We start from the raw sequence: 27,833 nt of genomic DNA on the forward strand, positions 1-27,833 counted from the left end.
TTTTACAGGTAAATTTGTATTTATTTTAACTAGGTAGTTAGTAAATAGTTAATAACTATTTACTAACTAATCTTCCTAGTTAAAATAAATACAAACTTAGCTGTGAAATAAAAATAAAACCTAAGATAGATACAATGTAACTATTAGTTATTTTGTAGCTAGCTTAGGGTTTATTTTATAGGTAAGTATTTAGTTTTAAATAGGAATTATTTAGGTATTGTATTTTTTATTTAGATTTATTTTAATTATGTTAAAGTTAGGGGGTGTTAAGGTTAGGGTTACGCTAGGGTTAGACTTAGGGTTAGGTTTAGGGGTTAATAACTTTAGTATAGTGGCGGCGACGGGGCCCGGCAGATTAGGGGTTAATAAGTGTAGGTAGGTGGTGGCGGGGGGCGGCAGATTAGGGGTTAATAAGTGTAATGTAAGTGTCGGCAATGTCGGGGGCGGCAGATTAGGGGTGTTTAGACTCTGGGTTTATGTTAGGGTGTTAGGTGTAAACATAACTTTTCTTTCCCCATAGGAATCAATGGGTCAGCGTTACGGAGCTTTACGCTCCTTTATTGCAGGCTTTTTTTTAGCCGGCTCTCCCCATTGATGTCTATGGGGAAATCGTGCACTAGCTCGTAAAACCAGCTCAAAGCAGTGCTGGTATTTGAGTCCAGTACGGAGCTCAATTTTGCTCAATGCTGACATATTGCCTGCTAATGCCGGGTTTTTGCAAACCTGTGATAGCAGCACTATAGGGAGGTGAGCGGTGGAATTAACTTGCAAGTTAGCACCGAGCTGCTCATAATGCAAAACTCATAATCTAGCCGAATAGAAACTAATAGTAAACTATTAACCTGATGGTACTTAACACCATACAGACTACACCAGATCTATCCAGGAGGAGTTACAGACGATTGTTGGAAGGAATGCAGTAAGAGAGGTACTTTACTACATATGTGGTGGGAATATAAAATTGATAGAGAAATTCTGGAGTTCTATAGACAAGTACATTACACAACTTCTCAATTGCCAGATAACTAAATCCCTTGTGATCTATTTACTAAATGGCAAAGTAAAAATGCTGTGTAGATTTCGCCAAACACTCTTTAAAATATAAGTAAACTCTACAAAAAGATTAATTCCAAGGTATTGGAAAAAATCCCAGACACATTCCATACAGGAATAGATAAACCTAGTAAATTATACATTGCAACTAGAACACGTTCAATATTCTCATCTAGGAAAACAAGACTTTTTGTGCAATATTGCGATCTTTTTTTTGTCTACAGATAAAGTTAAAACTATATTGTGTGAACATGATTAAAATTATTTCTATACTAACAAACACCACACATAAGATAGTAAAAGTCACTGACATGTTTACATTAACCTTTTTATTTCTTGTATAGAAACCTATAAACAGTATATTGACATTGCCGGGGAACCGCCGACCACCTTGCGCCATACAGTGCCTTCTACAGTCAAACTGAATAAACCAATACAAAGTCTGTCTATTACAAACAATAACTCTTATTAGCCTTAAGAATAACGATACCTTAGAACATATTAACCTCTTTAAGTAAACTTTTTTTTTTTTCTTTTCCCTTTTCTTGTCTTAACCCCTTCATTATCGGGACTTTCAGACAAAAACTTTCCCAAAATACCAGAGAATTTTAAGCATTTTTGCAATCACTCCATTTAATCAGAAATAGAGCCTTGTTTTTTTTTTATTTACCTATCAAAACTATATATTTTTTTTAAGTAGACTACCCAAGGTATTGATATAGACCCATTTTGGTATATTTTATGCCACCATATCACCGCCAAATGCAATCAAATAAAAAAATTGGTACTTTTTTCACAAACTTTGGGTTTCTCACTGAAATTATTTACATACTGCTTGTGCTATAATAGCAAAAATGTTTGTAAAAGTTTTTTTGGGATCCCCTTTGTTCAGAAATAGCAGACATATATTGCTTTGATAAACCAGTAAAAACGTTAGTAATGCTCAGAGTGTTCCTCACAAAAAACAGGATATAAGTGTGCAGATAGCTTGAACCAAGCAATAAACCTCTGTGATACCCTTGCAGCTTCAGTGGGTTTACGTAAAAGCAGGTAAAATACATTGGCTTTGCCATTGCTTTTTGGTAATTAGAAGGCTGCTAATTACAGCTGCGCACCACACTTCCCGGCAGTGAAGGGGTTAATTAGGAAACTTAAAAGGTTAATTTTAGCTTTTAGTGTAGAGATTACCCTGCCATCTGATACTTCCCTACCCCTGATCCCTCCCAAAGAGCTCTCTGACCTCCCTCATCCCCCACTGGTCACCCCCAATCTTAGGTACTGGCAGACAGTTTGCCAGTATGAACATTATATATATATATCAGAAGAGACAGAACAGCACCCCTGAGATAGAACAAAAGCTAGAATAACTTCCATGCCTGTTCATTTCTATTGCAACTCAGGGTGCACGTTCTTATAGCACACTATGCCCCTTCACAGAGAACAAATATCCTGTAGCATATCAGTCTGACCCTGCCCAATGACAGTCCAGCGCCGAAATACCAGGAAATTCTTCTCTGAACAAGGGAAGCAACAACCCCAAACGATCGTTTCGGCCTTCTGTGGGCCTTGTCAGTGAGGTGCAGTTGTATCTCTCAAGGACATGTGTGCAAGGAGTCCACATCTGGCTCCAATTTGAAAGCTTATATGCCCGGGTGTCTCCTCAAAATGTAAAATAGAAATTCATGACTGAAAGAGGGCACTCACAGGCCTTTGCAAAAAATATTTTTATTTTATATATATGTCAACGTTTAGGCTCGAACGTCCAACCTTCCTCAAGACAGTCTTAGTTGCACGCTTTGGCTTATAGCAACTAAGACTGCCTTGAGGAAGGCTCAACATGCGAGCCAAAACGTCGACACATATATGAAATAAAAATATTTTTTGCAAAGACCTGTGAGTGCCCTCTTTCAGTCATGAATTTCTATTTTACATTTTGAGGAGACACCCGGGCATATAAGCTTTCACATTGGAGTGAGTGCATACTTCTGATGGATTATATATATATATATATATATATATATATATATATATCTTAGATTTTCTGCAGTGTAGGATCCCCTTTACCCTCACCTTCCTGATCCCCCCAAACAGCTCTCTAAACCTCCCCTGCCCTTACTATTGCTGCCAGTTTAGGTACTGGCAGCTGTCCGCCAGTACCTGAAAAACGTTTTTTTTTTAAATATACTTTTTTTATGTATTATTATTTTGTGTTACTTTTCTGTAGCGTAGTGTGCCCCCCCATCTGTGATCTTTAGTCCCCCTCACCCCCCAGATCCCCTTTTCTGTAGTGTAGTTGCCCCATCCCTCCCTGTCCCTTTTTTTCCATAGCGTAGGGCCCTCCCACTCCCTCCCTCTCCCTCCCGCCTCCCCTGCTGGGCCACCCACCCGCCTTTCACCCACACCTCCCGCCAGCACCAGTAGAAGATCTTTACAGGCAGTGACACACACAGTGTCACAGCCTGTAACGATCAGGCATCTGCCCTCATATGGAGGTGGGGCACTGATCGCGCTCTGGCTCCATATGCGCCAGATGCCTGAAGCTTCAGGAGCTCCAGCTGTAACATAACTTCCTGAAGCTAGGACGTATATATACATGGTGCGGTACGATAGCCAAAGTACCGCACCACGCATATATACATCCGATTGGGTGAAGGGGTTAAAGGGACAGTCTAGTCAAAAATAAACTTTCATGATTCAGATAGGACATGTCATTTTAAACAACTTTCCAATTTACTTTTTTCATCAAGTTTGCTTTGCTCTCTTGTTATTCTTAGATGATAGCTAAACCTAGGTAGGCTCATATGCTAATTTATTAGCCCTTGAAGGCCGCCTCTTATCTGAATGCATTTTGACTTTTTTTCACCACTAGAGGGCATTAGTTTGTGTATGCCATATAGATAACATTTGGCTCACATCCGTGGAGTTACCTAGGAGCCAAGACTGATTGGCTAAAATGCAAGTCTGTCATAAGAACTGAAATAAGGGGGCAGTCTGCAGAGGTTTAGATACAAGGTACAAAGTGTATTATTATATCTGTGTTGGTTATGCAAAACTGGGGAATGAGTAATAAAGGAATTATCTATCTTTTTAAATAATACAAATTCTGGTGTTGACTGTCCCTTTAAGTTGCCCTAGCATTGCTTCTGGATTGGCTATGAGTGTGAAATACATTTTCAGTAAGATTTTTAGGTTAAAAATGAATTATCATAAAGGGACATAAAAACCCCAAAAAATGATTTTGTGATTCAGATAGAGCGTAGAATTTTAAACTTTTCAATTTACTTCTATTATCATATTTTCTTGTTATCCTTTGTTGAAAAGCAGAGATGTAAGCTCAGGAGTGTGCACGTGTCTGCAGCACTATATGGCAGCAGTTTTGCAACATTATATATTAGCAAGAGCACGGGATGGCAGCGCTATTTCCTGTCATGTATTGCTTCAGGCACGTGCACGCTACCTACCTTGGTATCTCTTCAAAAAAGAATAACATGAAAATGAAGCAAATTTGATAAAAGGAATAAATTAGAAACTTTTTTAACATTGTGTTCTCTATCTGAATAATGAAAGAACAATTTTGGGTTTCATGTCCCTTTAAGAAGAAGTTTCTGTAATTGAGATACTTTAAATAGACATTGCAGTTAACTTTTTATTTATCTGACCTAAAAGAAGACATTAAAAAAGTATTTTCCTGTCCTGAATACATCAACAATTTCTTATCATATTTGCAGTATATGGGGTAGATTTATGAAGAGACGAGCAGGCTGTAGCGAATCATGGCGGTTCGACCTCGTTAAATGCTGACAGCATACGCTGTCGGCATTTAACATTTCACAAGCATTTCTGGTGAAATGCTTGTGCAATGCCGCTCCCTGCTCACTCGTGGCCGCTCGCGGCCTGAAGTCTCGCCGGAAACATGTGGCATCAAGCTCCATACAGAGCTTGATAAATATGCCTCCATGTTTTCCTTTCCTCTTAATCAGAGTAAATTGTCCTAACAGCCGGTGAGGAATACCATCAAGGACCCTTCAGTATTAGTTAAAATTAAACAGCTTTTCAGGCAAAAAATAAATAAAACGTCTTTGTACATTTTGATTCTTTACGATAAGGATTTATTTAGTGTTCCTTTAATGTGTGTTGCTCTGTACACTAATTCATAAAATGTCATTGCTGCTGTATTACAGAGCTCTCTAACAATCATTATGCAGCACTGGAATTGTACAATTAAATAATTGTGTTCATCAAGTGAAAAGGAAGTCAACAGAACAGCGAAAGTTTAAATCCTTTGATCCATTGCCATCATTATCTGAGATTATGGGGCTGATTTATGAAAGCTTCAACTGATAATACGATGGAATCCACTTGAATCTCGCGTTATATTCAACGCAAATTGAATCCGCCGTAATTAACAAAGCATCAACATCGTCAAATGTTGAAATGTGTGACGTAATGTGCGCTCCGACGCAAATCGATGCTTATTTATCAACAGTCCGAGGCTCATCGCTCTGTACTTGATGCGCGTGTTTTTGACAGTCTTTTTAATAAAAAAGGGCATTGTATGTAGATTCGCGGCAGCGATGTCTGGCGAGCGTATTGACTCCAGCGAATGCACCGAGATTGACACTTTGATAAATCCGCCCCTATGACTCCAAACTATTGATATATTGTATAATGGTATCCTAAAGTCATAGCATAATCTAAAAAATGCTTGGGATGAAGGATAAACTGCTTAGGAAATTAAGTAAATGTTTGCTTTTTCATAGCACATCTGCTAACATATAGGGCCAGATTACAAATGGAGTGCTTTCAAGAAAGCGATATTAGCTCTCCACTGTGTAATACCAGCACAAGCTAATGTGCGCTGGTTTTACAAGTTAACAGCAATGCGAATGCGAGCTCACGTTCGCATTGCAGGGAAGCATTGCACTCACGAGAGCAAGCTTCCATAGGCTCTAAGAACTTAAGCGCAGCAAAGGGATAAGTCGGGCAGCAATTGCAGCATTTGTAAGTCACACAATTGCAGCATTTGTAAATATTTATGTATATGCTGATATACATGCAGTTTATATTTATGTGTTATACACATATTAACACATAAATATATATGTACAGTATATAAGCATATACATATATATATTTACTGGAAACACAATTCCCATAGACTGCAATGTAAAGGCACTTTTCAGTGCCGTTTTTTTTTCTTATCACCCCACTCCCACCAACTTTAGCCCCCAAAATACTACCTAGCGCAGTTGTTTTTTTATTTAAAAAAAATGCTACATTAATAACAAACTATAATGCCCTCTATTTTGAGGGAATTTGAGGCACTTTTAGAAAATGAATCACTAAAGGCATTTTACACCTGCGTTAAAATCTTGCTGCATTTTAGTAAATACTGCATCTTCCTTATAAAGTGTTGCTTGCTTGGTGTAAAAGGGACACTTATCTCTCTATGTGCACAAATGCTTCCTTATGTTATACCTCTTTCTATACACAAAGGTCAATACTTGGGTAATGAACTGTTGTTTATTTTCTGTACCTGGAATAAACCTAAATATTAAACTTCCAATACATTTAACGGTTTGCTACTGAAAATAAGTCACTCGGAAAACTCTAAAGGGACAATTAGCTGATAATCATTCATTGTACTTCAGTAGGCTTTGTTTTCTCTTCAATTCCCACTGAGAGGTTGATTTATGTTGCTGCTTCTTGTGTACATATTTTTCTATAGAGAATACTTCAGCATTCATATTTTTAAAATATGTGATGGTTTCTATTGGCAAAAGTAGCTATTTCAAATAACAAAATAAACTCCGGCAGATACAAATTGATCAACTGAACTGTTTTCAGTTAAAACTGGCACCTATATAACATTAGTACCAATGTTATCCCTATAAATTGAGGTTTGATATGATTTTTTGGACCATGTAGCTCTTTATTAACCACAACAGACAAATGTTACTGCGTTATTGGCGGAGAGGGACAAGTCTCTGCATAAATAAAAATAAACAAACAAAAAAAAAAACTTGTTTTCTTCAGGACAGGAAAGTGAGTTTTTGATAGGCTAAAAATTAAATATATTTTGAAATGCCCTAAAACACAGATCATTACATTGTTCTTTTAAAATCAGTATTTATAGTATTTTTTGTGCAAACTAATTGTTGCTATGGTTTCCCATAAATCTTTCTTTATACTACAAATATTTTCAAAAGCCTCTCTCTTTGGCCTTGATTTTAATCCTTTTCTTATCTTGAGCCATAAGCATTTTATCAGCTCTGTAAAATAATCACTGATAAGTTACCAACTAAACATTATAATCCGACCGCAAACCAAATAAAGAATCTCATAAATGCTCATGGGCATAATCGCTAATTTAGAACATCTGAACTGTGTATTGCCATTGCTGATAAGAGCCACTGTCAGCACCAGGACAACAAAGTACAGACAATTAAATAAAAATGTCCCCCCTACCCTCATCAAAAATATTTCCTATAAAATTGATATGAGAATGGCCTTTTTGCGCTTTATAGTATTCTGGAGAAAGACCCACAAAACCATTTAAAAATTTTTAAAGGGACATTAAACACTATTTAAATGCTAGGTAGAATGATACATTCAGAGAAAAGATTAGTCTGAGAATTACATGTATATATATATTAGGACCTTTTCTTCTCTGAAATACAATGAGAGTCCAAAGTATTTAATTTAATAAGTCCCTGTTCAAGTAGCAATGGCACTAGTTGTTACAATCAATCCGGTACATGTATCAAACTATTCGCTATGAAAATCTTAACTCAAGTAATCAGCTAGATTACGAGTTTGGCATTATGAGTGAAAAAGCAGCGTTATGCTTCATAACGCTGCTTTTTCCCTAACGCTGCTATTACAAGTCTTGTTTGTATAGGTGTACCGCACACCTTTTTTGGCCGTCACGCAACGTCAGTACCGCACTTTTTAAAAAGTCCTTTTTCAATGGGACTTCCATACCGCCGGTATTACGAGTTTGCCTGGGAGGCCAAAAAGTGAGCCATCTAATGTCAGTAGTTATGAGTTTTACGTTACAAAGCTGTACCATAAAACTCATAACTTAAGTGTTAAAAAGTAAACTAACACCCATAAACTACCTATTAACCCCTAAACAGAGGTCCTCCTACATCGCAAACACTATAATACGTTTATTAACCCCTAATATGCTGCTCCGGACATTGTCGCCACTAAAAAAAATTTATGAACCCCTATTCTGCCACTCCCCTACATTGTCACCACTATAATAAACATATTATCCCCTAAACAGCCGCCCTCTCGCATCGCAAACACTATTTAAATATTATTATCCCCTAATCTGCCATCCGCCCACACCGCCGCTATTATAAACCTATTAACCACTAAACCGCAAGCCCACCACAACGAAATATACTTAAATAAATTGGATGAGGACTTCGGGGCAATGTGGTTTTTTTATTTTTTGTAATTTAGTGTTTATATTTTTTGTAATTTAGAAAATTGTATTTTAATAATTTATTTTATTTTATTGTAATGTTAGTTTTTAGTGTAAGGCAGGTTAGGTTCTATTTTACAGGTAACTTTGTATTTATTTTCACTGGGTAGTTAGTAAATAGTTAATAACTATTTAATAACTATTCTACCTAGTTAAAATAAATACAAACTTACCTGTGAAATAAAATCTAAGATAGCTGCAATATAACTATTAGTTATATTGTAGCTAGCTTAGGTTTTATTTTACAGGTAAGTATTTAGTTTTAAATAGGAATTATTTAGGTAATAATTGTAAGGTTTATTTAGCTTTATTTTAATTATTTTTAAGTTAGGGGATGTTAGGGTTAGACTTAGGCTTAGGGTACTTTAGAGTTAGGGTTATGCTTAGGGTTAGGTTTAGGGGTCAATATATTTATTTAGTGTTAGTGATGTTGAAGGCCAGAGGTTTAGGGGTCAATAACTTTAGTATAGTGGTGGCGACATTGGGGGCAGCAGATTAGGGGTTAATAACTGTAATGTAGGTGGCGGCGATGTTAAGGGTGGCAGAAAAAAAAATCAAGTTTGTGTCAAATTTTTTTTTTTTTAATCAAAGATTTTTATTAAGGTATTTAGCAAAACAATATTCACACATAAACAAGAAAACAAGTTATTTCAAGATGAACATAGCTGATAGCAGTAGTAAATCATGATAGACATTCTGAAAGCAGGAATATCCTACCGTATGACTAGCATACCTCGGGTCTAAACATTGCAAGATTTACATTGATACCTTATAAGTTTATTTTTTTATGAGATGATACTGTAGTACCTCTTTATCAGGTATTCTAGCTATTAGTATGATATTTCAAGCTGACATATACAGAATAATTAACTTAAATGAGAGATACATTTTTCCCCATAAAGTGTATAATACTGATTGAAATATAGTAATAATGGAGTAGATATAAATATTGTCAGCATCCTGAAAAGCTTATAAACTTTATATAGAGATAAACAAAGTATGGTAAGAAGATCCATAGGTTAACAAACACATTATAGTATGTAGAAGATAAAATGATGACTGTAGTACTCCATTATAATAATACTCTGCCTAATAGGGTGATACTTTCAACTAGGTTACTGAGAGTATTAGGCCACTGTCTAATGTGGGAAATATTGTACTAGGTTGGAAATTATATAACATTAATCTATCTTATGGCAACTAAAACTAGTACAAGTCCCAACCCCAATCAATACATGGGCCAATCCTGGGCCCTTAAAATAAAGAAATATAGAATATATGAGATTAAGGACGAGGAGGATCCGGAGCAAATTAAAAATTAAGGATTAGCTCTTTAAATATTGAGATATAATTCTTCCCCTAGATCACCTATAACTTGCAAGGGTATTTTTGCTATATTGCAAGTGATTATATGGTGAGGCCTAATTTGGAAACTAATTGAGGCTTTCTTATAAACAAACGCCAGGTATGGTTTAATGTGAGGGATGTAATGCAAAAATATAGGTGACATCCACTCAGGTATACCTTTCATAAATATCAAGATGGGAGCACATTTTCCAAATGTATACCCCATATATTCTCTACATACTGGATTGAGATTTATACTGGGCTAATAAAGCAAGTTTTGCACATCCAAACAGTGTTAGCTATGTACTTAACATCCAAACCCAACTGAGTGGTAATAGCTTGAGCAAATAATCATAACTGGCACCCATAAATATTCCATACAGTAGGTTATCTTAACACACTTAACTTTATAGATAGTAGGTACACTTAACTGGACAAGGCCATCTACTTATATCCTATCTGTTGTTTTTGTCCCACCATGCTTAACACTGAAGAGGATATCACTACAATCACCCCTACCATGCATTCCCATACAGCAAAACATAGAGTCCACGCTCTGAATCTAAAATGTCCGCCCCAGAACAATACAGGAGAGAATTCTAAAGACATAAACCTGCAACTTTGGAAATTAGTGAGAACATATAAGGTGTGGTATTTTTGCAGTTATCAGGTTTTGTCCCTATAATAAGTCCAGAGTGCTGACTTTACCGAAGATGCAGCAACGGGTCCACAAGGCTGCAAAAAACTTAACCTACTCCCGTTCTGCACAAAACAGAGTGTTCCCCTTCTCTTGCTGCTAGTAGAGAGACATGATCCAGCAATACAATACAAGCTCTGGTTGATCTCCAGTTTAGAGCATTTCCAACACAAACATATCGGCTCCAAGTAGCGAGAATCAGAATCTCTAGGTCCACCATCTCGGCCCAAAAATCCCTCACATCTCTCGGGCCACCATGCAAGCATGGGTTTAGCTGAAACCACAAGGCCCTCTCACACCTCCCCGGGAGATCGGCCGCATCCCCTGCGACTGGAAGAGAGGGCCCTGAGTCAAACTCGGCCTCCTCCTGCGTGGCTCCTGGGCAGCGATCTGACATTAGAGGAATTGCTGCTAGATTCTTGATCGGCTGGAATACATCTCCTAGGAACCGCCACTTCTATCTTACAGGATAAGTTATCTGTGTCCCGTGGATTCTGCAGGGTCGATATAAGATCATCATATCTGGACTGTATTTGTAGATCCAAGTCAGCAAATGAACATAGAATTGAATCATAGTCTTCCTCCATGGTTTTTTTGAGAGGTTTTTAGTTGCTAGGTGTTTGTTGCAGATGAATACTGCGTTACTCGGTTACAGAGGGAACCGAGGGGGGGAAATTGCATATGTGAATGGCGGCCGCCGCCTGCAGACTCACCCAGTATGGATTCTGCTTGTGGTATCTCATAAATAATTATATCAAACTGCTCCTTGACTTCTCCTTAGTAGATATGTGACACTGTGAGTCAAAGTAATATATTTGGGAGAAGATACTTATGAAAATGTAATTTCTAGTAGAGGAGCTTTCCGAATTTGCTTCTTATCACGGCGCCATGTTTGTGTCAATTTAAATTGGAGACTGGAGATTATGCATTAAACCCTATATAACACTTCCCTTCTGATTTAAATATTATGTGGAGAAATGGTAGGCAGGTGCATACGATCATCTTTAGCACTGTACGTATAGGAAGCTCCAAACATTGCTGCAAACACTTCTGATGTATAGTGCTCACTACTCTGCTTGGCACATTTCCAGCTCTTTGTTTTGTTCATGTGCTCAAGCATACACTCATTTAAATATACATTTCTATTGGGTCAGCATTATTAGAAGCTTGGTTATGTCACACACCTTTCTGCTGTTGGTGGAAAATGTCAATGCATAACAGCACTGGAAAACATTTTGAGCCAGATTATGAGTGGAGAGCTAATTAGCAATCTTGATTAATGTTCATCTCTAATGAACATTAATCAAGCTAGAAGTAAGCTTTTTGCACTTGTTGAGTTGCGCTCGTATTATGAGTTTAAAGTAAACTGCTTTCAACTGCACTCTAGCGGAAAAAGCAAAACTTACAATATCGCATGCGCGTTCATGCATTCCCCCATAGAAGTCAAAGGAGAAAAATAGTGGAAAAAACCTAACACCCCACTCTCACGCAAACCTGATAGCATATTCTCTGTTCTCAAGATATCACAGTGTTTATTCAAAATTGTGGTAATATCTTTGTGTCTATCATTATTTATTGCTATTCGTGACAACAAAGTAAGATTCGTAACAACATATAATGATAGACATAAAGAGATTACCACAAGTTTGAATAAACACTGTGATATCTTGAGAACAGACGATTACTTGAAAGAGCTTGTAGGTGAACAGATATTAGTGAGTTGGAAGAGCACCTACAATAAGCAACAAACTTGTTAGAAGTAATTTTGTTCGCAAATAAAGAACCAAAACTATTTCTGGTACATATAGCTGTGGATCTTGTTCTTTTTGCAAGTATATGTATAATATGAAGGAAAATGATATATTTCCCAGAGGTTATAAAAAATTAATGGATTATGCAAATTGCAGAACTAGAAATGTTGTGTATTGCCTACAATGTGAGTGCCCCAAAATCATGACCAGGGAAGTAAGGACCCGCCTAGGGGAACATCTGAACAATATCAAAAACAGCACTGAAGATAATAGGAGGGGAAAGACACTGACCTGGGTAGCAAGACATTTTTTGTATTGTAACAAGGCAAAAACAGATGTTAAAGTAAAGGTCTATTTTCATGTGAAAGTGCCCGTTTTTTTAAAAACTATGAAAAACAGGGGCACTTTCATTCATGAAAATTGACATTTCACCGGTTTTCTTAAAATATACTTACCTTTTCTTCTTGAAGCCGCTCCAGTGCTTCACCAGCCCATCGCAAGCCTTTTCATACGTCAGCAATGACGATTCCGGCATCCTTCAATCAGGGCTCCCCCCCGGGGGAATCATTGCATGAGGCAACGCCATGATTGGAAGAAGCCGGTTTCATCATTGCTGGGTAAGTAAACCAGGAAGAAGCAGGCAGGGCATCGTTTCAGAATGGCGATCCGGCGTCACAGTAGAAAAAGGTAAGCATTTATAAAAAACGGTGCAATGTCAATTTTCATGAATGAAAGTGCCCCTGTTTTTAATCGTTTTTTTAAAAACCGGGCACTTTCACATTAAAATTGACCTTCACTTTAAAATGACAATACTACAGGTGATAAGAACTTGTATACGAGGTGGTAACATTGAACACATACTACTACAATCAGATTGTGGATGGATTTTCTGGTTGATTTCCATGACACCAAATGCTATGAATGAAAATACAGGCCATGGGTCTTTTTTGTGAATAAAATAATCCAAACCACACCAAACGTGTATGTTCAATTTTTTTCCACATACTCAAGTATGATTAATGTCACGAAAAGGATATGGCATATATGGAATAATTACCAATAACGGTTATGGGTTATAAATATTTCTTCAACTATATTCTGTCTGGGAGAATACTCAAGAGTTTAGTGTGATTAAAATCAAGTCTCTATGGTAATTTCTATTTTTAGACTTTTAATTGATTAGGGCTATAATATTGAGTCTGCCTATAAGAATATGCCATATCCATCAATAAAATAGACCACTAGATGGTTGTTTCATGACAATATTGTTGGTAAGAATTAAAATATATGTTATCTAAATGGACTATGTCTAACTATGAGGTAATTTACTCATGAATGGAGATGTGGCTTTAACATATGCCTGGATGATGAATAATAAGCGTATAACAATACTATCATTTTCATAATAAAATAAGGAAAATATATGCTGTATGACTACTACCAGCTTTTCGCCCTGATAGCTAACAAATCACGGTCTCCAAAACTGTCCAAACTTGAGACTTTACATTTGAGCAACAGGACGTGTGTCTTTATTCCTTTTGCACTGTATTGTGTAGTACTTTACAACAGGGGTGTACAAATACGGATTATTTATAAAACTTGTAATAAGTCACAAGCAAGATGGAATAACGGTAATAAACTGTTGTATGTCATATAATTACCATTTGGTAGACGGTGGGATCGAAGAGTTCAATATGAGATGAGAAGGCAGGTCTATGTTTACGTTTTTTGACAGCTTGTATGTAAATCGCTATGGCCAATAGGAGGTGATAGGCGGGTTCTAAGACGAATCTGTCAATGAAGTATAATTCATGTGACGTATCACGTGAGTGGTCTCAACCATTTATCGAAAGTCTTGTCAGATAGGCTAACATAAGGGTGTTTGTAACACGACCCCAGAATTGGTCAATAAATGCTACTTAAAGGTAGTAGAGTTTCCACTCTTTTGGTTTGCTGAGGCAAAATGTGCATCAGGCGAATACAATTATAGTATTATAGTAGCATTTCATATTAGCATTTCCCTGTTCATTACCCTGCTCAGAACTTATAGTTAGTGGGTTATGTTTCCCATTGACCATATCTTAGTTTAATATTTGCCACCAATATAGGATTACACAGTGTGTGTATCACAGCTCTACACAGGTTAAATGTTTTATTTGAACTCTTTATGTGTGTTTGTTCATGGTTAATGGATTTTTAATTTTTTATACTATTAAAGATTATTTTTAACTAATCCTTTACTGTTCAGTGTAACCTTTCCTACTCATAATTGTATACTCTATAAGCGAGTGCTCGCTATCATGCTTCTTTCCTTTCCATAGATTCACTTTTTTTTTATAACACCTGAGATCTCATATCTTTGATCCTTTATAACTTTTGTGTGCAATATTTTTTATTAGATAGTGTTATTATGAGTGTAACTGTACTTTGTAATGTAATTTAAGTTGTTTCGCAAAACAGTTAACCAGAGCTCTGAATTTGCGATAATCATTATAGCGTAAATTGTGATTGTGCTAAAGCTATCGTGTTTACTTTCAACTCATAATATCAGTGGTTAGCATGCTTGCATTAATAATGAGTGTCTACCACCTAGGCCCCATAACAGCATCCACTGCTTAGTACATGAAATATATTGTTTTCAATCTTAAAGAACAGAGGACTAGAAAGAAAAATCATTGCAGCCCTTGGCCTTAGGTTTACTGATTTACCACAGAAATGCTGCTGTCAGAATGGCTTGTGAGATAATAGTGCTGAAATACAGAGAGTGGCGTTTCAACACCCCTGAAATGTTGCGTGATTAGAATGTTGTGCACTTATCACACTAAAACGTTATTGGTAACCCCTTGACCCCTTTAAGTACACACATATCATTACATGTATAATGTTTAAGCGAAAAATACAGTAATTTAGACCATGTTGCAGAGAAAGATGAGATATATAGTAGTGCTAGATTGCATAACTTGCAAATGTAAAATATCTGTGCAGGTGTATTTACGGGTGAGTGCAACATTTTGTCTATCATATTTTTATTTCACAAGATTGTGTCTGTCTCTAAAACATGCTCACAATGCACGGAAAGGTATTTTTACAGCATATGTGATGACACTCTAAAGGGTCTTTTGGTTTGAAATGTATTTTATGACAGCAAATGCATATTTCCAATTCCAACATAACATGCACAAGTCATTTTCATTATAGGACTGAAATGTTGCATTTACACAATAGAAGTGAATCAAAAAAACATTTTACTCAAAGATGTTCTATCATAAGCATAAGAGTAGCGATTAAAGGGACATGTTACCTAAAATGTTTCTTTCGTTATGCATATAGAGCATACAATTTAAGCAGCTTTCCATTTTATTACTTTCATTAAATTTGCTTTGTGCTCTGTGTATCTTTTTTTTTTTCCACTACTGGGAGCTAGCTGAACACATTGGCTGAGCCAATGACATGAGGCATATATGTGCAGCCTCCAATCAGCAGCTAGCTCCTGGTGGTGCAGCCTACCTAGCTATTCTTTTCAACAAAGGATACAAAATGAACAAAACAAAATAAATATTATAAGTAAATTGGAAAGTTGCTTGAAACTGCACGCTCTATCTGGATCATTATTATATTTTATTATACTGTCCTCTTAAATATTATGTTGTTTTTTTTTGTTTTTTTTAATTTAAAGGGACATTAAACCCAATTTTTTTTCTTTCATGATTCAGATAGAGGCAGAGCATATCATTTTAAACAACTTTCTAATTTACTTCTATTATTATTATTTTCTTAGTTTTCTTGTTATCATATGTTGAAAAGAAGAAAGGTAGGCTCAGGAGTGGGCACAAGACTGCAGAACTATAAGGCAGCAGCTTTATAACAATGTTATACATTAGCAAGAGCACTAGATGGCAGCAGCTTTATAACAATGTTATACATTAGCAGGAGCACTAGATGGCAGCAGCTTTATAACAATGCTATACATTAGCAGGAGCACTAGTTGGCAGCAGCTTTATAACAATGTTATACATTAGCAAGAACACTAGATGGCAGCAGCTTTATAACAATGTTATACATTAGCAAGAGCACTAGATGGCAGCAGCTTTATAACAATGTTATACATTAGCAAGAGCACTAGATGGCAGCAGCTTTATAACAATGTTATACATTAGCAGGAGCACTAGATGGCAGCAGCTTTATAACAATGTTATACATTAGCAAGAGCACTAGATGGCAGCAGCTTTATAACAATGTTATACATTAGCAAGAGCACTAAATGGCAGCAGCTTTATAACAATGTTATACATTAGCAAGAGCACTAGATGGCAGCAGCTTTATAACAATGTTATACATTAGAAAGAGCACTAGATGGCAGCAGCTTTATAACAATGTTATACATTAGCAGGAGCACTAGATGGCAGCAGCTTTATAACAATGTTATACATTAGCAAGAGCACTAGATGGCAGCAGATTTATAACAATGTTATACATTAGCAAGAGCACTAGATGGCAGCAGCTTTATAACAATGTTATACATTAGCAAGAGCACTAGATGGCAGCAGATTTATAACAATGTTATACATTAGCAGGAGCACTAGTTGGCAGCAGCTTTATAACAATGTTATACATTAGCAAGAACACTAGATGGCAGCAGCTTTATAACAATGTTATACATTAGCAAGAGCACTAGATGGCAGCAGCTTTATAACAATGTTATACATTAGCAAGAGCACTAGATGGCAGCAGCTTTATAACAATGTTATACATTAGCAGGAGCACTAGATGGCAGCAGCTTTATAACAATGTTATACATTAGCAAGAGCACTAGATGGCAGCAGCTTTATAACAATGTTATACATTAGCAAGAGCACTAAATGGCAGCAGCTTTATAACAATGTTATACATTAGCAAGAGCACTAGATGGCAGCAGCTTTATAACAATGTTATACATTAGAAAGAGCACTAGATGGCAGCAGCTTTATAACAATGTTATACATTAGCAGGAGCACTAGATGGCAGCAGCTTTATAACAATGTTATACATTAGCAAGAGCACTAGATGGCAGCATCTTTATAACAATGTTATACATTAGCAAGAACACTAGATGGCAGCAGCTTTATAACAATGTTATACATTAGCAAGAGCACTAGATGGCAGCAGCTTTATAACAATGTTATACATTAGCAAGAACACTAGATGGCAGCATCTTTATAACAATGTTATACATTAGCAAGAGCACTAGATGGCAGCATCTTTATAACAATGTTATACATTAGCAGGAGCACTAGATGGCAGCAGCTTTATAACAATGTTATACATTAGCAAGAGCACTAGATGGCAGCAGATTTATAACAATGTTATACATTAGCAAGAGCACTATATGGCAGCAGCTTTATAACAATGTTATACATTAGCAAGAGCACTAGATGGCAGCAGCTTTATAACAATGTTATACATTAGCAAGAGCACTAGATGGCAGCAGCTTTATAACAATGTTATACATTAGAAAGAGCACTAGATGGCAGGAGATTTATAACAATGTTATACATTAGCAAGAGCACTAGATGGCAGCAGCTTTATAACAATGTTATACATTAGCAACAGCACTATATGGCAGCAGCTTTATAACAATGTTATACATTAGCAAGAGCACTAGATGGCAGCAGCTTTATAACAATGGTATACATTAGCAAGAGCACTAGATGGCAGCAGCTTTATAACAATGTTATACATTAGAAAGAGCACTAGATGGCAGGAGATTTATAACAATGTTATACATTAGCAAGAGCACTAGATGGCAGCAGCTTTATAACAATGTTATACATTAGCAACAGCACTATATGGCAGCAGCTTTATAACAATGTTATACATTAGCAAGAGCACTAGATGGCAGCAGCTTTATAACAATGGTATACATTAGCAAGAGCACTAGATGGCAGCAGCTTTATAACAATGTTATACATTAGCAAGAGCACTAGATGGCAGCAGCTTTATAACAATGTTATACATTAGCAAGAACACTAGATGGCAGCAGCTTTATAACAATGTTATACATTAGCAGGAGCACTAGATGGCAGCAGCTTTATAACAATGTTATACATTAGCAAGAGCACTAGATGGCAGCAGATTTATAACAATGTTATACATTAGCAAGAGCACTATATGGCAGCAGCTTTATAACAATGTTATACATTAGCAAAAGCACTAGATGGCAGCAGCTTTATAACAATGTTATACATTAGCAAGAGCACTAGATGGCAGCAGCTTTATAACAATGTTATACATTAGAAAGAGCACTAGATGGCAGGAGATTTATAACAATGTTATACATTAGCAAGAGCACTAGATGGCAGCAGCTTTATAACAATGTTATACATTAGCAACAGCACTAGATGGCAGCAGCTTTATAACAATGTTATACATTAGCAAGAGCACTAGATGGCAGCAGCTTTATAACAATGTTATACATTAGCAAGAGCACTAGATGGCAGCAGCTATATAACAATGTTATACATTAGCAAGAACACTAGATGGCAGCAGCTTTATAACAATGTTATACATTAGCAAGAGCACTAGATGGCAGCAGCTTTATAACAGTGTTATACATTAGCAAGAGCACTAAATGGCAGCAGCTTTATAACAATGTTATACATTAGCAAGAGCACTAGATGGCAGCAGCTTTATAACAATGTTATACATTAGAAAGAGCACTAGATGGCAGCAGCTTTATAACAATGTTATACATTAGCAGGAGCACTAGATGGCAGCAGCTTTATAACAATGTTATACATTAGCAAGAGCACTAGATGGCAGCATCTTTATAACAATGTTATACATTAGCAAGAACACTAGATGGCAGCAGCTTTATAACAATGTTATACATTAGCAAGAGCACTAGATGGCAGCAGCTTTATAACAATGTTATACATTAGCAAGAACACTAGATGGCAGCATCTTTATAACAATGTTATACATTAGCAAGAGCACTAGATGGCAGCATCTTTATAACAATGGTATACATTAGCAAGAGCACTAGATGGCAGCAGCTTTATAACAATGTTATACATTAGCAAGAGCACTAGATGGCAGCAGATTTATAACAATGTTATACATTAGCAAGAGCACTATATGGCAGCAGCTTTATAACAATGTTATACATTAGCAAGAGCACTAGATGGCAGCAGCTTTATAACAATGTTATACATTAGCAAGAGCACTAGATGGCAGCAGCTTTATAACAATGTTATACATTAGAAAGAGCACTAGATGGCAGGAGATTTATAACAATGTTATACATTAGCAAGAGCACTAGATGGCAGCAGCTTTATAACAATGTTATACATTAGCAACAGCACTAGATGGCAGCAGCTTTATAACAATGTTATAAATTAGCAAGAGCACTAGATGGCAGCAGCTTTATAACAATGGTATACATTAGCAAGAGCACTAGATGGCAGCAGCTTTATAACAATGTTATACATTAGCAAGAGCACTAGATGGCAGCAGCTTTGTAACAATGTTATACATTAGCAAGAACACTAGATGGCAGAAGCTTTATAACAATGTTATACATTAGCAGGAGCACTAGATGGCAGCAGCTTTATAACAATGTTATACATTAGCAAGAGCACTAGATGGAAGCAGATTTATAACAATGTTATACATTAGCAAGAGCACTATATGGCAGCAGCTTTATAACAATGTTATACATTAGCAAAAGCACTAGATGGCAGCAGCTTTATAACAATGTTATACATTAGCAAGAGCACTAGATGGCAGCAGCTTTATAACAATGTTATACATTAGAAAGAGCACTAGATGGCAGGATATTTATAACAATGTTATACATTAGCAAGAGCACTAGATGGCAGCAGCTTTATAACAATGTTATACATTATTAACAGCACTAGATGGCAGCAGCTTTATAACAATGTTATACATTAGCAAGAGCACTAGATGGCAGCAGCTTTATAACAATGTTATACATTAGCAAGAGCACTAGATGGCAGCAGCTATATAACAATGTTATACATTAGCAAGAACACTAGATGGCAGCAGCTTTATAACAATGTTATACATTAGCAAGAACACTAGATGGCAGCAGCTTTATAACAATGTTATACATTAGCAAGAGCACTAGATGGCAGCATTATTTCCTGACATGTAGTGCTCTAAGCATGTGCACACTACCTATCTAAATATTTCTTCACCAAAAAATAACATCAGAACGACATAAATTTGATAATAGAAGTAAATTAGGAACTTTTTAAAAAATTGTATTCTCTATCTGAATCATGAAGGAAAAATTTGGGTTTCATGTCCCTTTCAGATTCATTTACAATCAATGGAGCTGCATCTATCTTACAGCTGTTCACTTCTCACCACATAGAATGAGTCCACTGTAACACAAAACTGCCTTCAACCTTACAAAACAAATCAATTAAAATGAGATTTTTTTTAAAAATAGTCCACTCTAAAATAAAACCCAGACAACCTTGTCAGCTCTAAAATGGCGAGACATGACCGTTTGAAGAGATTCCACTTGCTTTACCAAGGATTAGGTGAAAAACCTCAGATAAGTCCCATAACAAGGCCCTCATTCTGTCTGTGAGGATTCCGAGTCTTGTTCCATCCAGTAAGATTCATTTTCTATAACGAAGCAGACGTGAATATTCTACTCTTACAAACATTTACCATAATTGTAGATGTCAGCAGGGGGGGCTCTATTTTTGGACCAGATGGGACCACGGGACACAGGCAGCACTTGTAAGTGGCAGCACATAGGGAGAGCATATTTTAGATAATAGTGTTTTAAAAGATAAATTAATGTTATATGATGCACGTTCTGCATGTTCTCATGTGAATTTTTAATCTGCTGAACTTTAATTTCTGAGACAACTAACTTTGGTGGGGTTTAGACTGAAGCGTGCAGAGAGTTGAGGGGCGCCATTTTATTCTTGGACCCAGGCAGCACAATGTCTTGTCACAAGCCCTGGGTGTAATTGCTAAAACCATTAACAGGTTCTTGTTTCATCCTATCCTCATTGCAACTTAATCTATGTGCAACAATTTTTTTAGAATGTATATTATTTTTTTTTAGTATTTTTACCTTTTAGGTCTTAATCAATTGAGAGGCCCGCCCGCCTTGCGCATGTGCTATGTGTGATCACTACCGGATCTAATGTGTAGAGCGGGTTCGACCGCAAGGCATGTCACTTCAGTGCTTTGTCAACAGTTTGAGGGGGTGGAGTGAACAAGCACTACGGAATAAATTTAAACATTTTAATAAAAAATCAAACAAGTAGAAATAGACAATCATTTAAAAATGTTTGCGTATATTGCGTATGAAGAAAATATTAAATTAAAGGGACATTATAGTGGGAAAAAATGACATGCTCTAATGTCTATTCTACTGAGAGGCTTTGTATTTAAATCCTGGGGGGGGATTAAACACATACAGGTAGATTGCAAATTGTGAGTTTGTCTTTTAACACTGAAAAAATGGTCATTTCAGCGTTAAAACAGTAAAGCGGCCATTACAAGTCTTGTCGGTATAACTGTACCGCAAGCCGTTTAGCCTGTAACGCAATATCAGTCCGGCACTCGTAAAAATGATGTTTTTTCATGGGACTTCCATAGCGCAGCCATTACAAGTTTTGCGTTGAGGCTAAAAAGCTTGCGTTACACCTTGTAACGACAAGATCCATACCGCCATATGAGACCAGTAGTTTTAAATTTTATGCAACAAAACTGTTACATAACACTCATAACCAAAGTGTTACAAAGTACACTAACACCCATAAACTACCTATTAACACCTAAACCGAGGCCCTCCTGCTTGGCAAACACTATATTAAAGTTATTAACCCCTAATCTGCTGTTCCTGACATCGCCGCCACTAATAAAAATTATTAACCCCTATTCCGCCGCTCCCCGACATCGTCACCACTATAATAAAGTTATTAACCCCTAAACCGCCGCCCTCCCGCATCGCAAACACTATTTAAATATTATAAACCCCAAATCTGCAGTCCGCCCACATCTCGCCCACTATACTAAAGTTATTAACCCCTATTCCGCTGCTCCCCCACACCGCCGCCACAATAATAAACCTATTAACCCCTAAACCGCAAGCCCCCACAATGAAATATACTAAATTAAACTATAAACCCCTAAACCGCAAGCCCCCACAATGAAATATACTAAATTAAACTATTAACCCCTAAACCGAAAGCCCCCCACATCGCAATAAACTAATTTAAACTACAGGGAGTGCAGAATTATTAGGCAAATGAGTATTTTTACCACATCATCCTCTTTATGCATGTTGTCTTACTCCAAGCTGTATAGGCTCGAAAGCCTACTACCAATTAAGCATATTAGGTGATGTGCATCTCTGTAATGAGAAGGGGTGTGGTCTAATGACATCAACACCCTATATCAGGTGAGCATAATTATTAGGCAACTTCCTTTCCTTTGGCAAAATGGGTCAAAAGAAGGACTTGACAGGCTCAGAAAAGTCAAAAATAGTGAGATATCTTGCAGAGAGATGCAGCACTCTTAAAATTGTAAAGCTTCTGAAGCGTGATCATCGAACAATCAAGCGTTTCATTCAAAATAGTCAACAGGGTTGCAAGAAGCGTGTGGAAAAACCAAGGCGCAAAATAACTGCCCATGAACTGAGAAAAGTCAAGCGTGCAGCTGCCAAGATGCCACTTGCCACCAGTTTGGCCATATTTCAGAGCTGCAACATCACTGGAGTGCCCAAAAGCACAAGGTGTGCAATACTCAGAGACATGGCCAAGGTAAGAAAGGCTGAAAGACGACCACCACTGAACAAGACACACAAGCTGAAACGTCAAGACTGGGCCAAGAAATATCTCAAGACTGATTTTTCTAAGGTTTTATGGACTGATGAAATGAGAGTGAGTCTTGATGGGCCAGATGGATGGGCCGTGGCTGGATTGGTAAAGGGCAGAGAGCTCCAGTCCGACTCAGATGCCAGCAAGGTGGAGGTGGAGTACTGGTTTGGGCTGGTATCATCAAAGATGAGCTTGTGGGGCCTTTTCGGGTTGAGGATGGAGTCAAGCTCAACTCCCAGTCCTACTGCCAGTTTCCTGAAGACACCTTCTTCAAGCAGTGGTACAGGAAGAAGTCTGCATCCTTCAAGAAAAACATGATTTTCATGCAGGACAATGCTCCATCACACGCGTCCAAGTACTCCACAGCGTGGCTGGCAAGAAAGGGTATAAAAGAAGAAAATCTAATGACATGGCCTCCTTGTTCACCTGATCTGAACCCCATTGAGAACCTTCATCATCAAATGTGAGATTTACAAGGAGGTAAAACAGTACACCTCTCTGAACAGTGTCTGGGAGGCTGTGGTTGCTGCTGCACGCAATGTTGATGGTGAGCAGATCAAAACACTGACAGAATCCATGGATGGCAGGCTTTTGAGTGTCCTTGCAAAGAAAGGTGGCTATATTGGTCACTGATTTGTTTTTGTTTTGTTTTTGAATGTCAGAAATGTATATTTGTGAATGTTGAGATGTTATATTGGTTTCACTGGTAAAAATAAATAATTAAAATGGGTATATATTTGTTTTTTGTTAACTTGCCTAATAATTATGCACAGTAATAGTCACCTGCACACACAGATATCCCCCTAAAATAGCTATAACTAAAAACAAACTAAAAACTACTTCCAAAACTATTCAGCTTTGATATTAATTAGTTTTTTTGGGTTCATTGAGAACATGGTTGTTGTTCAATAATAAAATTAATCCTCAAAAATACAACTTGCCTAATAATTCTGCACTCCCTGTAGTAAACCCTAAACCTAACGCCCCCTTAATTTTAGATTAAAATTACAATTTCCCTATCCCTACCTATTCCGCCGCTCCTCGACACCGCCGCCACTATAATAAACCTATTAACCCCTAAACCGCAAGCCCCCCACAACTAAATATACTAAATTAAACTATAAACCCCTAAACCGCAAACCCCCACAAATAAATATACAAAATTAAACTGTTAACCCCTAAACCGAAAGTCCCCCGCATCGCAATAAACTAATTTAAACTAGTAACCCCTAAACCTAAAGCCCCCTTAATTTTAGATTAAAATTACAATTTCCCTATCTTAAATTAAATTAAAACTTACCTGTCAAATTAAAAAAACTAACGCCTAGATTTAGAGTTCTGCGGCCAAAGGGGTGCGTTAGCTACGCATGCTTTTTTTCCCACGCACCTTTTAAATACCGCTGGTATTTAAAGTTCACAGAATGGCTGGGTTTTCAGTGCATTAGGCTCCAAAAAGAGAGCGTAGAGCATAATTTAACGCCACTGCAACTCTAGATACCAGCGGTGCTTACGGAAGCGGCCAGCTTCAAAAACGTGCTCGTGCACGATTCCCCCATAGAAAACACCTGCAAAAAGGCCACGTTCAGCTCCTAACGCAGCCCCATTGTTTTCTATGGGGAAACACTTCCTACGTCTGCACCTAACACTCTAACATGTACCCCGAGTCTAAACACCCCTAACATTACACTTATTAACCCCTAATCTGCCGCCCCTGCTATTGCTGACACCTGCATATTTTTTAACCCCTAATCTGCCGCTCCGTTAACCGCCGCTACTTACATTATCCCTATGTACCCCTAATCTGCTGCCCCTAACACCGCCGACCCCGATATTATATTAATTAACCCCTAATCTGCCCCCCACAACGTCGCCTCCACCTGCCTACACTTATTAACCCCTAATCTGTCGACCGGGCCGTGCCGCTATTATAATAAAGTTATTAACCCCTAATCTGCCTCACTCCCGCCTCAATAACCCTATAATAAATAGTATTAACCCCTAATCTGCCCTCCCTAACATCGCCGACACCTAACTTCAAACATTAACCCCTAATCTGCCGATCGGAGCTCACCGCTACTCTAATAAATTTTTTAACCCCAAAAGCTAATTTTAACCCTAACCCTAACCCCCCCCTAAGTTAAATATAATTTTATTCTAACGAAATAAATGAACTCTTATTAAATAAATTATTCCTATTTAAAGCTAAATACTTACCTGTAAAATAAACCCTAATATAGCTACAATATAAATTATAATTATATTATAGCTATTTTAGGATTAATATTTATTTTGCAGGCAACTTTGTATTTAATTGAACCAGGTACAATAGCTATTAAATAGTTAAGAACTATTTAATAGCTAAAATAGTTAAAATAATTTCAAAATTACCTGTAAAATAAATCCTAACCTAAGTTACAATTAAACCTAACACTACACTATCAATAAATTAATTAAATACAATACCTACAATTATCTACAATTAAACCTAACACTACACTATCAATAAATTAATTAAATACAATATCTACAATTATCTACAATTAAACCTAACACTACACTATCAATAAATTATTTAAATAAAATATCTACAAATAAATACAATGAAATAAACTAAAGTACGAAAAATAAAAAAGAACTAAGTTACAAAAAATAAAAAAATATTTACAAACATTAGAAAAATATTACAACAATTTTAAACTAATTACACCTACTCTAAGCCCCCTAATAAAATAACAAAGCCCCCCAAAATAAAAAATGCCCTACCCTATTCTAAATTAAAAAAGTTCAAAGCTCTTTTATCTTACCAGCCCTGAACAGGGCCCTTTGCGGGGCATGCCCCAAAGAATTCTGCCTGTAAAAAAAAATCGGAATTAAGGTAGGAATATTCTGATTGGCTGATGGAATCAGCCAATCAGAATCAAGTTCAATCCGATTGGCTGATCCAATCAGCCAATCAGATTGAGCTCGCATTCTATTGGCTGTTCCGATTAGCCAATAGAATGCAAGCTCAATCTGATTGGCTGATTGGATCAGCCAATCGGATTGAACTTGATTCTGATTGGCTGATTCCATCAGCCAATCAGAATATTCCTACCTTAATTCCGTCACTCTTCAGCCCCCCACTTGGGCTTGGATCAAGACATCGGAGGCTCTTCTGGACAGATCGGGACCCGGTGAGGTGAAGACAAGGTAGGGAGATCTTCAGGGGCTTAGTGTTAGGTTTATTTAAGGGGGGTTTGGGTTAGATTAGGGGTATGTGGGTGGTGGGTTGTAATGTTGGGGGGGTATTGTATGTGTTTTTTTTACAGGAAAAAGAGCTGAATTCTTTGGGGCATGCCCCGCAAAGGGCCCTGTTCAGGGCTGGTAAGGTAAAAGAGCTTTGAACTTTTTTAATTTAGAATAGGGTAGGGCATTTTTTATTTTGGGGGGCTTTGTTATTTTATTAGGGGGCTTAGAGTAGGTGTAATTAGTTTAAAATTGTTGTAATATTTTTCTAATGTTTGTAAATATTTTTTTATTTTTTGTAACTTAGTTCTTTTTTATTTTTCGTACTTTAGTTAGTTTATTTCATTGTATTTATTTGTAGATATTTTATTTAAATAATTTATTGATAGTGTAGTGTTAGATTTAATTGTAGATAATTGTAGATATTGTATTTAATTAATTTATTGATAGTGTAGTGTTAGGTTTAATTGTAGATAATTGTAGGTATTGTATTTAATTAATTTATTGATAGTGTAGTGTTAGTTTTAATTGTAACTTAGGTTAGGATTTATTTTACAGGTAATTTTGTAATTATTTAACTATTTTAGCTATTAAATAGTTCTTAACTTTTTAATAGCTATTGTACCTGGTTAAAATAAATACAAAGTTGCCTGTAAAATAAATATTAATCCTAAAATAGCTATAATATAATTATAATTTATATTGTAGCTATATTAGGGTTTATTTTACAGGTAAGTATTTAGCTTTAAATAGGAATAATTTATTTAATAAGAGTTAATTTATTTCGTTAGAATAAAATTATATTTAACTTAGGGGGGTGTTAGGGTTAGGCTTAAAATTAGCTTTAGGGGTTAAAAAATTTATTAGAGTAGCGGTGAGCTCCGAAAGGCAGATTAGGGGTTAATACTATTTATTACAGGGTTATTGAGGAGGGAGTGAGGCGGATTAGGGGTTAATAACTTTATTATAATAGCAGTGCGGTCCGCTTGGCAGATTAGGGGTTAATAAGTGTAGGCAGGTGGAGGCGACGTTGTGGGGGGCAGATTAGGGGTTAATAAATATAATATAGGGGTCGGCGGTGTTAGGGGCAGCAGATTAGGGGTACATAGCTATAATGTAGCTGGCGGCGGCGTGCGGACGGCAGATTAGGGGTTAATAAGTGTAGGCAGGTGGAGGCGACGTTGTGGGGGGCAGATTAGGGGTTAATAAATATAATATAGGGGTTGGCGGTGTTAGGGGCAGCAGATTAGGGGTACATAGGGATAACGTAGTTGGCGGCAGTGTACGGAGCGGAAGATTAGGGGTTAAAAATTTTTTATAGAGTGGCGGCGATGTGGGGGGGCCTCGGTTTAGGGGTACATAGGTAGTTTATGGGTGTTAGTGTACTTTAGAGCACAGTAGTTAAGAGCTTTATGAAC

This window comes from Bombina bombina, chromosome 3, assembly GCF_027579735.1.
Source record: "Bombina bombina isolate aBomBom1 chromosome 3, aBomBom1.pri, whole genome shotgun sequence".
In the NCBI taxonomy this organism is placed as follows: domain Eukaryota; kingdom Metazoa; phylum Chordata; class Amphibia; order Anura; family Bombinatoridae; genus Bombina; species Bombina bombina.